At 35.8% G+C, this 14,385-nt stretch overlaps 1 protein-coding gene across 21 annotated transcripts in view; it reads left to right on the top strand.

The window, feature by feature from the left end:
* The window catches only part of GRM7 (glutamate metabotropic receptor 7), a 770,235-nt gene that overhangs the window by 175,802 nt on the left and 580,048 nt on the right, over positions 1-14,385 (top strand). The gene's annotated exons all lie outside the window — the stretch shown is intronic.

Here is a 14,385-nt window from a genome sequence, read left to right as displayed (position 1 = left end):
CACCTTGGCATTAGCTGCTGGGACATGCAGCTGGCATTCTGGTTCTTGTGTTGCAAAGATTGCTGGTCTTGCTATGTTAGATGACTGTCCTGTCATTCAGTGTGCAGCGAGACTCAGAAGTGATGTTAGTGAAAATGCTTCAAGTGACGGGTGTGTTTCTCACATCTCTTCTGTGGTCTCCTGTACCTTTCTGGACATGTAAAGTCTCCATTTCAAGTTTAGTTGGAAATGTGAACAAGAGATGTGGCAGGAGTGCTTTGTTTCAGAAGTGACGTGTCAAGAGATTCACCTCTGCTGTTTTTGCTGGAAGGTGTCTATCACAGACAAGGGGCTGTGGAAATTTTCTGCTGTTTTATAAATATCATAACACTCAGATGTCAGAAGATCTTTTAAAATAATGTTAATTGTACTAATAATGCATCACGAAACACAGAGGATCATATCTTATTTTGGATCCCTTACAGACTCTCCCACAATACAAGGCTCTGCTGATGTACTGAGCTAGAGGAACAAAGTGGTGTGTAGAGAAGAAGCAGTATCCTAAAATTACGTGAATCATTGTTCCTTTTGAATACCTAGGGAGGTTACATGACATGAACAAAGAAAGATTAGAAACAATAGTCAGATAGAACTTGATATATACTCATGAAAATAGTACTTCACAATTATAGGTATTTGGTGTCTTTCTAAGCATGTCTTCAAATTCACTTTACACAATAGTAAACAGATATCTTGTAGCAGTCATGATTGTACATTTAATGGATGGATGCAAAAAATGACGTATTCTAGTATTACGAAATTCCATGTTTCACCTTAGGATAAAATTTTCAGGAATAGTATTAGACTCAAATAGAATAAAAACTGTATGTCAATAATATGATAGAAAGATAATTTACTTCAGAAAAATGTATTACAGCACATGTTCTAGAGAAGATAGAGGCTCATGTTGAAGGCATAATTAAATATGTAAAATAAAATTGTTTTATGAATCTTCAGCAGGGAAGTAATAAATGTATAAATAAACCTATCTATAGACATAGAATAAAATTATACATAAATGTCTGTATATATACTTTAAATGTACAACCTTGGCCAAATAAATATTATAAACATGATTCTGACTATTTCATATGTATAGTGTATATATGTGTGTGTATGCCTAGTACATATAGTTAAGATGGCTAAATATATTTGGTTTCATTTTATTAAATTTGAGCTCATAAAGAAAAGAGAAGACCTATTTAAAACTTGAGTAATTTCTTTTTTGGTGTGGATAGTGTTTCCTTACTGCTCTCCACATGTTATCTGTCAGGCTGTGTAGGTTACACTTCTGTGTTCATTTTTAAAAATGCACATGTCCCTTGGGAGGACAAACAAAAGATAAGTTAACATTAAAAGCATTGTGTTTTCTTCCTAACATTCAGCTGAACTGTGAGTATGTCAGTTTTTGCTGGGTGAGGTAGTAAGTGGATACATGGTATTTTTTGAGAAACGTGGGATTGGAGCTGAGTATTAGCTTCAGTGCTGTAGAGTTTGGGTCTGCTGCTATTGCTGTTAAATTCTTTCTTCGAATGTTAAGTGGGAATGAAAATCCCAGCTCTGATTACCTCGTTTATTAGGACAATCCCAATAGATTATAGAATCTTAGGAATGTAAGATGCCCTACCAGACCTTCTAGGCCTATCTGCCAAGTGTCTTCTGCAACATTCCTAATATGTAGTTGGCAAGATTTCTTCCTTACTACTTCCAATGATGAAGAAATCTACCTCCTAAGCATCCTATTTATTAGACAGACTTTTATATTGAACCGATGCATCCTTTTTAACCTTGACTGACTGGCCCTATTTGTGCTCACCAGAGCCATATTGAGTCTATAGAATTGATGGCTTGCATTTTGCACCTGGTTGGGTTATGAGATTATCCAGAATGACCATCCCAAGTGGTGCTTCATCAGGGTAAATAAATGTGCTTGTGAGGGTCTGTGTGTGTGTGTGTGTGTAAATCTGTGTGTGTTTATAAATGTATACCTTAAAATTTAAAAAGCCCTTTAGGAACACAAGTTAATGTTTCTCTTCTTAAACAAAGTCAGTCGAGCTGGATTGGATATGCACATGCAGGACTTTTGCTAAAGTAGAGGACTGCAGGAGAACACTGGGTTTCTAGAAGGTAAAACCGAGGGATATATAAAGGAAAGAAAGTATTTCTGAAGAAATATTTCCCATTCTTTGGGATAGTTGCTTCTTACGTTGGTGACTTCTGTGCAGATAACTGATGATTGAAAGGTCCAGGGATTGGCAACTGGATGTTACTCTCCTACTCAGCACTTGGTTCATTTTTCAAAAGGAGCCACACCTAGGGAATCTAACCACTTAGAAGCGCATTGTCAGTTGAACTGAAGGGGTTAAAATATTAGCCTCAATCTTGTCCTTTCTTGTTAGGCTTGTGTAAGAAAAAGATAAAAGAATAGGAAGAGGAGAGATCCAGGCTCAAGAACTCAGGACTGGGGACTTTGCTTCACGTGGCAGTCACTCTCTGGCTGTTGTCTTTGGGCAGATGGAGGCGCCCTTAGCTAGTCGTTCTGCTGCTGATCTCAATTTCAGTTGGTGCAGCTGCCATACTGGTTCTTCCTTCTGAAAGTAAGTAAGTACCTGAAACGGGCACATTTCCTGTATGAGGCGATGAGTCGTAAATAAAGGAAGACATTACCGAGGGCCAACATGAAAGTAAGTAGAAGGAAATGGAAGACTCTCACTTGTAAGTGTAGGACCACTTAAACAAACAACCCGCAAATACCTACTTGATAGGCAGTTCTTTTCTTCTTATGATTAAGAGAGCTATTTAATGATTCAGAGATTTAGTGTTATTAAGAGAGTTCTTCTAGGTTTGCTGGGTGAAATAACTTCCCTGGGAGATTCAGTGTTGTGAACCATAACCCCCCTTCTCCTCCAAGTAAACAGTTCTCTTAATTTCATTAAGTTTTTGGATGCAACTCATGGTTATATCTGATGTGTGCCAAGCTCTCTGCTAAGTGATTATATATCTTCTGTGCTGGAATAGACTCAACTTTTTCAACCTACCCAAAAAGTTATTTATAGTCATCGTGACCTTTTTCTAATTGATAGCCAGGGCAGAACCAAGCTTGTTTACAGCTGAGAGAAGAAAACTTTTAGGATCTAGGGACTTGAGAGAGACAACTGAGGGAAAAGAGAGAGAGAGATTTTTCAATATTTTTATCCTCTAATAAGTTGATCCAAAGAACCAAAATTTTAAATGCCATTGTAAGTCAGTACTCTGTTCTAAAGCCTTGAGTACAGAGATGAAAGAGATTAAGTGAGTGAATGAATGATCTCAGAGCTGAAAGCTCCCTAGGGAAGATGTGTTACAGAAGCAGGAGAGGGACTCTGCAGCATTAGGGTTCATAAAATGAATTTATCTGTAACAAAGAAATGATATCTTGTCTATCTATTCCAAATGGTGTCAGAATGAAATGACTACATACATGTGAAATGACTGTTAGTATTGATATGAAAACACTACTAACTGGCCCACATTGGTTAATGCTTAATCGGCCCTTAATTGGTTAAGAGAGACAACATGGTTTAGTGGGCAAAACAGTGGAATAAATGGTAAGTTTTGCAGTCAGACAAGCCTGGGTTCTCTAATGCTTAATAACTATGTGCCCTTCAGCAAAGTAATTAACATCTCTGAACCTCACTTTTCATATCTATTGTTTCAAATGACATCTCTTAGACAACGGTTGTACTCAGAAGATTAATGTGGAGAATTTAGCAATAAGCCTGGGAGTGGTCCATAGAAGTTAACTGTTACTGCCAATACTCAGTCAATTTGCCAAGGGTTCAGTACTGTTTCCTGGTACCTGAAACATAGACCTGAGCTGTCCTACAGAGGAGCCTGACTCATGATGGAAGAACAAGTCAGTTCATCCTTTCTTCATGGTTGCCAAAATCTGGGATTTGTATGGAACTGATTGTCAAGAGGGACACTGACTCAAATATATCTTGAAGTTCGAGAAGCTAAGAGAGTCTTCAAAATACCTTTAAGTAGAAATCTAAAACGGATTATAAAGTCAAGAATTTGAGTTTTACATGGAATTCAAAACCGGCAAAAATGGGTTATTGTCTGTAAATGGTGTTTACCGGCAGTAAGTTAAGGGGGGGTGTTGTTTTGTTTAATGGCTCCAGTTGCGCTTGTGATTATTGGGAGTGGCAATCATCTACATGTGTGGCCTCGAAACACTTATGGTTATAATTTCCACATTGAGAATCTGAATGTGGGTTGTTGAAAGAATCCTTTTATTGATTCTACCTCTAAAAGTTGCCCAAAGCCATGGGAGATCCCACAGTTTCACTGATTTCTCATTCCATAGGAGCACCCGTGGTGCCAGTAGCAATGCCAAAAGCAGGAGGCTTATGGGATAATTTCCTCCATCTCCCCATCCTTCTGATGCAAAGATTGGAGAATTGGAAACTACTTCTTAGAGCAACATGTAAAATATGGAACAGGAGTTTTTAAAAAGAACTTAGTTATGACTTTTCTAAAAGCTGTAATTGTATGATTTGGTGAGATGACCTCCTAAGAAGATGCATTTGCGTGTGCACATATAGCGGTTCTCTTAAAAAAGCAGTAACTTACACAGTCACCAATTTGTCATTGCCTCTCTCTCAGAAAGAAAAGGCCAGCTTCATCCCAACCACAAGCAGATGACCATTACAAAAACTGTGTGTTAACTTTTCATTATTTTTGGTATAACTTCTTTGTTTTCTAATGGTTTTGGTAAAAAAATATATGTTTTAGGAAATTCCAGTTTCATTTGCTAGCGTTATTTTATTTCAAAGTATTCACCTAATGCCTCACAGAATTCAATAGTGCTGGGGATAGCATAAAATCTATAGAAGAGAAAATAGGATAAAGAAATATTGTAAATAAAACATCAAGTCATAAAATCAATGAGAAAGGTATAAAAGTACAGACTTAAGATACTATGCAATTTTCTTGCATCAGCCATGGGTTGCATATAATAGAGTGTTTTGTATATTCAGTTCTTTTGAAGGCCGTGTTGCTTTCATAGTTGTCTAAACATATTCATTCTTATTTAGTAGTCTTAAAATGCTGACTGTGAGCTGTGAGAAAACCAGAAGGAGTGTATATATTGTTTCTGTTCTTTAAGCAGAGTTTTGGGGGGATTTCTACATGAGAAAATTAAAATTGAAGGCAGTGAGTAAGTGAGCACCAGGGTAGTTGATAGAAGCACTGAATGATTCAGACGTTCAGGAAGGAGGGTGACGATGTGAACTGACTTGTAAATTTTGTTCAAGAATATGGAACCTAAACTACATCTTTGAGGACCATGTGTTTGAACTGATACCAAAAAAGTGCTGAAAGTTGGGAAATCATTACATTTCAAGGCATGTCAAGAGATAGACCTGACTAGAGTAATGATGGAAGACAGATTCAAATGCTTAAATTAATACTGAATTAAAAAGAAATTAATTATAAGGAGTGTAGAATTTTGCTTTTTTTTAAAGGATAGGCATGTGATATGTGGAATTCGAGTATAGTAGTGTTTTCATGAGGATTGGGGTTGTTTTTGCATATGTGAACAATGAACTAGTGAGAAAGAGTCTGAAGAATTTAATGGTGGACTGGGGAGAGGTCAGTCTGAAGATGTAGACATGTTAGGAGGCTGTTGTGGTTTTGGCTTGAGAGAAGTGGCGTTGGGAATAGGAACGGGTGGACCTATGAAATAAAGAAGGGTTTGCAGAACATCATGTTCGTTCAAAATGCAAAAGTGTTCCCAACAATGATAGTGCTAGAAGTCTCCACCTCCTTCTTTCTAAATTGAGGACTTTTGCCCAACTGTCCCATAGCTGTGAAAACTGGCTAATTCATTGATACTGTATAATTATTCATATAGTGTCAACAAGCAGTTAAACTTCTGATTAGTATGGCCACAGAGATGTGATAGTATTAAAGACCAAAAATTAAAAATTGGATTTCATTAGCCTACAGGCAGAGAACTCTGACTTCTGCCATTTATTATCCTTAAGGAACTCAGACTGGGAACTCGTGATAGGTAATAAAGTAAAAAAAAAAAATAAATGGACAACGAATTCTAAGATTGAGAAAGTGATCCTCTGTCATATGGTGACTGCTAGTTCAAGGTGAGCAGTGACTCTTAAAAGTGCTTAAGAAAATGAATTTAGCTCCTTAAAAGAAAATCTTAAACAAATATGGGATATTACAGAGCTTTTTCAAACAACTACTTAAGAAAATAACATAGAGGTCAAGAAATATATGAGAATAATGAAGACATGCTAAGATGAACATTAAAATTTGACTCTGAGTGGTAAACATATTAAATGTATCTGTAATTATTCATTTGTCCTAAGATACTGACAATGTATGTTTCTTATTTTGGAACATCATGTGGAATTTGCATTATGTACAACTTAATTGATGCAAATTCTTCAGCTCTGCAGAAAAGCAGAGGAATTTTACAGTTGAATAAGTATCAAAAGGCTCTCTCTGTGGGTCTAACAGTAACCTGCCAAAAGGTACCAGTGATGGAGTAGCCGATGAATTTGTTAAAGGCTGATAACTAAGGGCGCCTCTTGGGACTTAAACTTCCTCTAGGTCTCTCTGGCAACACAAAGAGATCCCACAGCAGGTAGCAGAAGTACAAGACATTACTTCTGTCATCTGATAAAAGCTGTTTATCATTTCCATCAAACACAACACATAAAATACCTTATAAATGGCTGCAAAGCACATTATGAAGTGCCTCCTCGTGCGTTTACACTAGTCCATTTTGAACGTTTCCCTTTGCTGCAGGCATCAAGAAATGACCTTTTTGGCAGCCTGTGCTCTCTTTTGGATTCTCGCTCTCATCTAAAGTCCCATTATCTCATTAAATCATTTATGTGCAGGAGGGCATATGCGCTAGTGAATAGCAAAATCTCACAATTTGTTTTTGATATGTCCTGCCTTTTCGACAAACACATTTGGAGTAAAACCTATGTAAAGAACTTAATTAAAGTCAGGCATTTAATGTCAGGAGTGAGTGTTTTTGACAGTGTGGTACAGATTGAGTTTAAAAACTCAGTAATTTCGGAAGCTCTGGAGGCTACCGTAGCTACTTAGACTACTTTATGTGCAGTTTTTGCCTTAGCACAATGCAGGAAAGCTCTTTGCTGACCAACACTGCAATTATCAAACTCTGTGCAGTCACATGGTACCATTTTGTTACTTGGGAACTTCAAGTTTCTCGGGAAAATGGAAAGATGTATTGAATAAGAAAAAGTTTCTTTTAAGCCATAGAGTAAAGGAATTAATGATACAATGATATAGTAGATCCGTATCTAATTACAAGTCCCTGAATCAACTTTTTCTTGGCTAGTTAGCCACCTTCAGGACAGAATGCTTAATAGATAATAGTTTCTTATTTGATCTTACATCAGACACATTTGTTGTTCTACTCATGATATTAAGAGTGCAGGTTTTAGTTACAACTTCTTGTTTCATTCCGGGATCCAGTGCTTTCTAGTTACGTGTTTTTGGACAATTTGGCAATCATTTTGTACCTCTGTTTTTCTATAAAATGGTTTATTGGAAGATTCGGATAAGATAATATATATTAAATAGTTGAATGCCAACTGACACTTAGTGAACAGACATTAGGTCCTAATGCTTATTATGTGTATTAATGTTTTCAGGTGTGATCCTCTTCTTGGAATAGGGGCATCCAATAACTTCATGAATCACTTGGGATCCAGAAGTAGCTTACCAGGCTCTGATAGTTCCTATGCCCAAGTCAGGAGATTATGTTAATGCTTGTGAGAAAGGTGGCAGTCATGTTTACAATATTTGGGGTTAAGCAGAAAGATGGGCCCTCTAGTATGTTCTCCCAATATTAAGCTCAAAGAAATTACTGTATTTTTAAATTCTAATTTAGAAGGGACACATAGAACATTGCCAGTCACGCTCCTTCACTTGGAGACTTGAGGCAATTGACTTGAGGTATTTTTAATTTTCCACTGAAACAACTAAGTCCCAGTTTGGTTAATTGACTTCCAAAATCATATGGACAGACAATTATAGAGGACGTAAACATTACTAGTTTAATGGCATGAGTGTATGTGCACTTATTTGTGTGTGTGTACATGTGTGCACACATGTATTAGGAGGAAAGAGGGAATTCTTCTACTCTTTGTGGGCGTAGTTGTTTTGCTTTCAATACTTAAGAATTTGGAACAAAGAGAGTTTTATGGTCCGCTTCAAGGAACCAGTTTTGAGTACCTACTGTGTACCAGAACTGTTATAGATATTGCCACCTATGTTAGCCTGTTTAAAATATTGTGGTTAGAGACTAATAACCAGAGAACAAACTATTAGCCCACATGTAGGAGTTTTTTTAAAGTATATATAATTTTCTTGACAGTTAATTAAGACAGTTTATCTCACCATCTTTCCATCTTGATACTGAATTCTTTAACCGTTATCTTTCATTCATTTATTCATCCAACAGCAGTTTATTAAATGTCTACGGGGCACTATTCTAGATGCTAGTGATACAGCACGGGATAGTATAAATAGGTTCATTGCCCTCAAAGAGCTTTCATTCCAGTGGAAGAGACAGCCAGTCAATAAATAGATAACTAATTTAATGTCAGTTAGTGAAGATGGCTCTAGACAAGTGAAACAGGCTAAGAAAAACACAATTCCTTAAAACAAAGAACAAGTATGGCAGATTATCTTATTAAAATTCTCTACATCCAGCCTGCATAATGGACCATACAAACAACTTTATGCATATAAAGATTATATCAGATATGGCATAATATCATTTTATATAGGAAATAGCTTTTATCTCAAGAAGGATGACCTGGAATGAGGAAAGACTCAGGGAATCTCCCTGGCCACTTTTCTTCATTTACAGATAGAAAATTGAGGATTAACTTGACCAAGACCAAAGAGGTAGGTAATGGCAGAACTGAGCTTAAAATATGTCGCCCATCTCCCAGCTCTCTTTCCCTTGTACCAGATGGACTCCCATCTGGGCTACACTTCTGCCTAAACTTAATTATCACATGGAAAAACTTTAAATAGCTTTTGTAGGCAGTATAATTAAAACTTTAGGCTATAGAGTTTTTATTTTGGCCCTGCTACCTCTTAGCTATATAAATTGGGGCAAAATAATTAAACTTGTTGAGCCTCCATTTAATAATTTGTAAAGTGGGACTAATAAAACATTAGGAACACTGTACATGCTGGAATTTCAATTACTTCATACATGTAAGTCACTTTGCACATAGCCTAGACAGAACAAGTGTTAAAAAAATTATTATATCTTTATTTAATCAAGGACTCCTAATTAATAAATATATTGTAGCATTTAGCATAGAGGGGACATGTGTTCATGTTTGATGAATAAGATAAAAAAATAGTACTTCCATGGGGATCAAATACTTTTTTTTTAATCCGTGAAGTCTGGCCCATCCCTGTTGCTTTAGTCACTTGTCCATCCCTTGTAGTGCACTCTTGGGTTGCCCTACTGCAGTCTCTTGGTCTCTAGTGTTGATTTATGGTAATGCCTTTTCTGGTAAATGGAAGAGACTTGCTCAAAGTGAAAGGAGTTTTCACCTTCAGCATACTTCAAGAAGTTAATTAGTCATCCCTAAACGTGTCAAAAGAAGGTAAATAACTTTAATTATCTGACAGATGGAGAAATGGAAGCAATGAGTCCCCAGATTCTACTCTTTTGCACAGTTTACTAAGTGGTTTGACTTCATCTATAAACTCATTAATTTGATAGTGCCCACTTTCTTTTTCAAAGCATTCCTCAGTGAGGACTTTATCACCACGTTGATGCCCTTTCTTTAAGAAATGATCACATTTAATGTCTGTCATTTTGCTTTTTCTCCCACTGCTTTGAGTATTTCTTTTGTCAAGAAGAACTTATTCACACTGAGCGCACACATTCTGGGGAGCCTGGGACTTTGGGAGATGCAAAACAGCGTTCTTTCCCACTAATTGCTTAAAAAAAAGTCATTGTTTTCTATTTTATCTGGGATAAACACTTTTAATATTTCATATCAAATATATTCTGCATTATTTTAATGGAATACAGAGATGAAATAAAATAGCGAATAAAGAATGGGGTCATCATTTTGGTTTCAGAGGAAATCATCTCTTTGGTGGTCGCTTAGCTGTTTCTTTTTGGCTGCTGGTTAAATTTCTCTATCAACTTCTCTTTTGATCCTCTGAGATACTCATTTTCTCAAGGACAAGTAGCAGACTTATTAAAAACCCAAAATACTATTAAACAAAGTTTTACCTAAAAAGAATAAATAGTGTCTATAGTTCCTTTTTGTATAAAGTTCTAGAATAGGCAAAACTAAAGCATGCTGAAAAAATCAGAATAAAGATTGCTCCTGGAGCTTTGCAGAGAGGATTATACTGTCAGTGTGATTGTGATGTTATATATCTCTTGGATCACACAGGTGAATACATTTGTCAAAATTCAACAAATGCCATTCAAGATTTGAGCTTTACAATGTACATGAACCTTACATAAATTTTTAAGAATATTGAACACTAGTTAATTATGTGCATTTTGAAGTCTTTAGAGGAAAGTGTACTGACATTTATAGGTTACTCTGAAATACATGAAACATAGATTGATGGATGGATAAAGGAATAAGTTTATGATAAGCAATATAATAAAATGCCAATAGTAGAAACTAGATAATGGATATATTGGTGTTCACTATAAAAAAATTTCAAACTTTGATATATATGTTTGAAAGTGTCCCTAATGAAATATTGAAAGTGTGCAGAATAAAGCTGGGGAATCAAGGATTTTCAAGGGGTTGGATTTGAAGAAAACTTTGGATTCAGAAGCTGTGTATGCCAACGTCATTTGAACATAAAAAATTGCTTGCTAACTGAAATTGAAGTTTATAACTTTTGACCATTTGGCAAATAAACACTCATTTATGTTTAGGGAATTCTAACCCACATGATTCTTACTGGAAGAAAAAGCCTCACTTCCATTAAAGAAGCCAGAAGTGCTTCCCCTGCCATTGGGTTGAAGACTGTCACAATTCATGGACATGAGTTTCAGGCCCAGCCCATCAGACTCTTCTTTGAATTCTAGGCTTTGAATTGTGAGCCAATTGATCAAAAACAGGGTTGAGCTCATTTTTAGCAGCAATAGTCGATTTCCAAGGATAGTTGTGGTTATAGTGACAGGCATCTGTGTCTTGTGCTGGTGACGATTCTAGCAAAAGATGTTATTTTCAGGTGTTGGTAGGATTCCTCATGGCATTGATCCATCCTTATTTTGACATGGTTCTGACTATTCATTTTCTAAACCCGCTTTCTGGCTTTCCTGCCGTCCCTGGAACAACTACATAATATTCTCTACCCTTTGAGAATATCTGTGTGTGTGCATGTATGTGACTATTCTATGGATGCATATGTATGGATGTGTGTGTACACATGTAGAAGAATGTGAGTGTTTATGTATGTATATGTGTATGCAGGTATATACATTTTATATACACCAATATGCATATGATGTATATAGTAAAATACAGTGAAATATACATATAGTATATAAATTTATACATACATATAAAATATTTGTGTGTTTATAGATACAGATATACATGTGCTTTATTGTTTCTATTACTTGAAATCAAGACTCTTGAAAATAATATATTGATAGTTATGTGAGTCAGTTGTTTTTATGAAAATATTTCAAGTACCTTCTATGTATATACTTTTTCTATCATGCCTACAAAAAATATTATGATCTCTTCTATCCTAAAACTACCTTAAGTCAGCTGACTTCTTGTGGTTCTATTCTGTATCAACCTCTCTGGTCAACATCAACTGGGTGTACAGAAATACAGTTCTGATGGTAGCATTTGCTAGGAACCAAGGACAAAGACTAGATATATTCTTTTTTTTTCATTGAAATACAGTCAATTTACAATGTTATGTAAATTTCCGGTGTACAGCATAGTGATTCAGCTGTGCATATTATATATATATGTGTGTGTGTGTATATATATGTATTTCTTTTCATATTGTTTTTCATTATAAGCCATTATGAAGTACTGAAAACAGTTCCTTGTGCTATACAGTAGGATCTTGTTTATCTATTTTACATATAGTAGTTATTATCTGTAAATTCCAAACTCCCAATTTATCCCTCTCCATACCCTTTACCCCCTGGTAACCATAACACATATATTCTTTATTATACTTCAGATACTTTAATCAGAATTGTCTTGCAGTAGGGAAATGAAGGCAAAAACAAGTGAAAATTAAGAGTGGAGCTGTGGAGCATCCTTTCCTTCCATCTCAATAGTAACTGGTCAATAATAAATATAAAAGGCCTAAATGTGGAGCAAATGAAAATACAATATGAATCTGGGGCCTAATGAAGTGGTACCACAACTTCCTCTTACATGAAGCCACTCACACTTGCAGGACAAAGCCAACTTGATTATTCACCCTGTAACAGATAGAGGAGAACGGTAGATATACATAACTCAGATGTTGGGAACCCTGTTCCCCTCACCACTTAGGCTGATTTTAATCAAAGTGAACCTTGTGCCTACATACAGGCATGTCTAAGAGGATGTGAAATAATGAGAAAATGGCTACTGCTGTGTTTTCCAATGCAATAACAATCCAATATCATAAAAATATGAATCTTTGGATGCTAGTCTCTTTCCAGTCAGATTCGCTGCTCCTCCAACCTTGGCCTGAGAGGAGTATTTTATGGGAAAACTACAACCATCCCGAAAACATTCCTTTCTCCTAGGGAGTAATGTCTAAGTGTCCTCTACTCAATGAAACCATAAGGATAGCATTGAACCGATTCACTAACAATTACTGGTCGGTAGAGTGGTATGGAATGTGAAAGAATTAGGATTACTAAAAAGAGTGATACAATAAAGAATCTCCTGTTCACTTTACTAAACATTACGAGTAAAGAGAATACTCTCTGCTGCTTCCCTTTCTTCTTCACGCTAGCTAGTTTGGATTTCATTCTTCCGATACTACTAAGAACTCCTCTGAGAGGTTACCAGAGCTTCTCAATTCCATGGCCTGGTCTACATATAAAAATTAACTCCTCTGCTTCGTTTAACATTTGTCCCCTTCTTACTGGAACGTTTTTCTCTTTTAATTATTGCCTAGCACTCTTTGAATTTGCCATACCTGTGGCTTGTATACGTCCATAGGAGTCCATTAAATCTCTTTGAGGAGATAGGTGGCTGATGAGAGCCCAGCATATTGTGTATTCTCAGCTATTATGCCCTGACGACAAACTTTAAAATGGCCATGGCACAAAAGCAGAATAAAGCCTGAAGTGTATGGGTTTTGTGTTTTTAAAGCAGCTATTAATTTCCAAAATTAAAACTGATAACCCAGAGAGATTTTTAAGTTCTTCAGGGTTCCCTTATTTCCCTAGGAACAGCTGTTTCTGTCTTCTAGTGGTTCAACTTTGTGTGTCATTAGTAGTGAAATTATATGCCAGGAAATGTAATCCATGACACTTTGAATGACTGGGTGAATGAATGAATTTCAAATCTAGTAGATAGTTATTTGTCAGGTCCTTCTCACGTTAAAATTATAATATAATATAATAATTTTATTATAATATAATAAAAATATAATATAATATATATTTAATATATAATTAAAATATAATAAAATTAAAATATAATAGTAAAATCTAGATCTATAAATCCAGAAGGGTGGATTAGATTACCTTGAAAATCTAATCCACTGTTCATATTACATAACAAAATTCCATGAATCATCTAGTGGTTTCTAGAGTCACTTCTGACCTATCAAGCAAATGAAGCTGGTGTCATTAAGAAATATCCACCAGCCCTAAAAGTTAGAATCAGATATGATATTTTATTCTCATCTGTGAGTTAGTTTCATATATTACATATCCTACATTTTTATGTCGTCTACTAAACAGCAAGGGAGGCATTAGCTGAAGAAGTTCCAGGTGAAAATAAATGTCCATTTTTGGTTTTACTTTTAATTAAGACTGTAACTGTAGCTATTGTGGAAAAAGCTCTCAGGAAATAGTTTCAGACGCCATTAAAAAACAAACAAGCAAACATTTAAGATGAGTAATAACCATAGGGTGGACTTCACTTGTTTGTATTGCAAGGTTTCACAATCTGTTACAGGTCCTTAGGGTGATGGAGTATACATTTGGTGCATTTTCTATTTAAAAAAGGAGATAAGACTTGGCATCCATATATGTTAGATGAACAGTGCCGTATTTCTCCCACTGAGAAATAGTATACAAGCACAAGTGTTTATAAATAG

This window comes from Camelus dromedarius, chromosome 17 (assembly GCF_036321535.1).
Source record: "Camelus dromedarius isolate mCamDro1 chromosome 17, mCamDro1.pat, whole genome shotgun sequence".
NCBI classification, from domain to species: Eukaryota; Metazoa; Chordata; class Mammalia; order Artiodactyla; family Camelidae; genus Camelus; species Camelus dromedarius.
Note: the sequence above shows the minus strand (reverse complement) of the source record. Positions and strands in the feature narration are given on the sequence as shown.